This window comes from Puntigrus tetrazona, chromosome 12 (assembly GCF_018831695.1).
Source record: "Puntigrus tetrazona isolate hp1 chromosome 12, ASM1883169v1, whole genome shotgun sequence".
Lineage (NCBI taxonomy): Eukaryota > Metazoa > Chordata > Actinopteri > Cypriniformes > Cyprinidae > Puntigrus > Puntigrus tetrazona.
In genome coordinates this window covers 3,021,741-3,023,825 of record NC_056710.1, presented here as the reverse complement: position 1 = coordinate 3,023,825, position 2,085 = coordinate 3,021,741, and the positions used below count along the sequence as shown (strand labels likewise).

Genomic DNA, 2,085 nt, shown 5'->3' with positions numbered 1-2,085 from the left:
AGGGATTCTCTTAGGGTTTGATCTTTATTTATTGTCCAGTCTATCTTTGTTGTGGTCTCTCTAAATACAATTACACTGCACTAGCTTGAGTCTCAGATATTTCATCTGTCTGTATTTGAGTGCGCGGGGCCTGCTTCACAAACAGTCAATCTTGTTTGGTGGCGTTATGCTTTACTGCAAATTGCCCAGGTGAATTTAAAAAGGTAATTTCTGTCTGATGAGGCATCGCACGCTTCGCTGGCCATGGTGTAACAGGTCAGCTGAAACACTTCATTTAGATTAACCTGAGACCAAAGGGTCCCAGCTTTCACTGGTAAAAGTGTCACGTCAGCCAGTGCTTTGAATGTGACTGAAAACCAATCTGACCACGAGTCACGAACTGAACAGATGGATCCACCGCAGAAATAAGGTTTGCAATCAATAGTAAATCTTTTATTTGCAGAAATACGTCCAAACTTATTAGTCAGGCTCTGCTTTCATCTTTGCTTCCCCTTCAAATGAGTAAATGATAAGATTCAATCTAAATCTGTCTGACACTAATGCCAAATAATAGCTATGTCAGCTTTAAGCCTGTCCGTTACTGTCAAGATGCTGCGGGAGATACATTTGAATTGTGGGAAATGTAAGATTTTAATATCATTGTTTGATAAGATCTGCAAATGAATCCTGAAAGTTTGGGGTTTAAGCGACACTAAAGACATACAGAATTTTATACAACATATTATGTTACAAAAGATTTATATTTTGAATAAATGTTCAGATAAATGAACTTTTTTCAACACTGATAATAATAACAGTGTGGTAGCACTTTAGAATATGGTTCCATAATTAATGAATAACTACACAAGAACACACGAGTAACGCAATAATAGCACTCGAGTAACTACCACTAACTAACAGGAAACTCCAGTTTATGAATTAGTAAGTAATTGTGCATAGTCGATTGTGGTAGTTCACTATTAGTTATTAGTAACTGATATTTTTTCATATGTCCCAAAGAACTACTAAGAATTACTGTATACTGGTTCATAATTAATATAAATAATAAATAATGTATAATTAATTCTAAAGTGAAGGTCATGGTAATCCACTAGTAAAGACTCAAGCATTACCAAATACTCCAGAGGGATCAGTATTGTAAAGTGAAGATTATAATAACTCACTAGAAATTACTCAAGTCTTTGTAAGCCTTTGCAGGTTTTGTAAAGTATTGAATATTAGTTATTTAGGTGTTACATCATCCCTCTAAAGGAATGAATAGTTTTTGGATCAGTATTCCAAAGTGAAGATCGTGATAACTCTCTAGTAATTACTGAACCACTGTAAACTTTTGAGGTTTTTGTAAGGATTCTGGTTAGTAATTCACTTTGCTAGATTTAAATCATTACTAGTAGATTGCCATGATCTTGACTTTAGAATACGGATCCAAATATTTAGTAGTTTCTTCAGAAGAATGTAGTAACATTTGAGGCTTACTATCCAAAACCTTACATCTCAAATGCTTACAATGATGCCAGGTGATATTAGGAAGTTATGATGATTGATGATGATCCTTTAGAAAGATTTTGTCATTACTAGTGTGTTGCCATCATCTTAATTTTGGAATTAATTATTATGCATAATTGACATTAATTGTGAACCTGTAGAACCCATTAGTTCTTATGAGTTCTCCGGGATATATGAAAAAATGTTTTTGATTGGGAACTACCAGTTTCAAATGAGTGCTATTACTTACTAAATTGTTAATCAGAGTTTCTTGTTAGGTAATAGTAGTTACTACAATCTTAATAGTGCATTAGTCATTTGTTCCTGTGTAGTTATTCATTAATGATGAATCAGTATTTTAAAGTGTTACCAGCAATGTTTCTTGAGCGCTAAATCAGCTTATTAGAATGATTTCTGAAGGATCATGTAATACTGAAAACTGGAGTAATGCATTCATCTTGGCAATCACAGAAAAAAAATATATTTAAAATCATATTAAAATAGAAAGAACTAATTTTAAATGATAATAATATTTTGAATTTAGATTTTTAACTGTATTTTTGATTAAAACCTAAATGGCCCCAAACTTTTGTGTGGGCA

General features: G+C 32.9%; 1 protein-coding gene across 3 annotated transcripts in view; it reads left to right on the top strand.

Annotated features, from left to right (window-relative positions):
• Window positions 1–2,085, top strand: part of LOC122355866 (glutamate receptor ionotropic, delta-1-like) — a 78,925-nt gene that overhangs the window by 59,528 nt on the left and 17,312 nt on the right. The gene's annotated exons all lie outside the window — the stretch shown is intronic.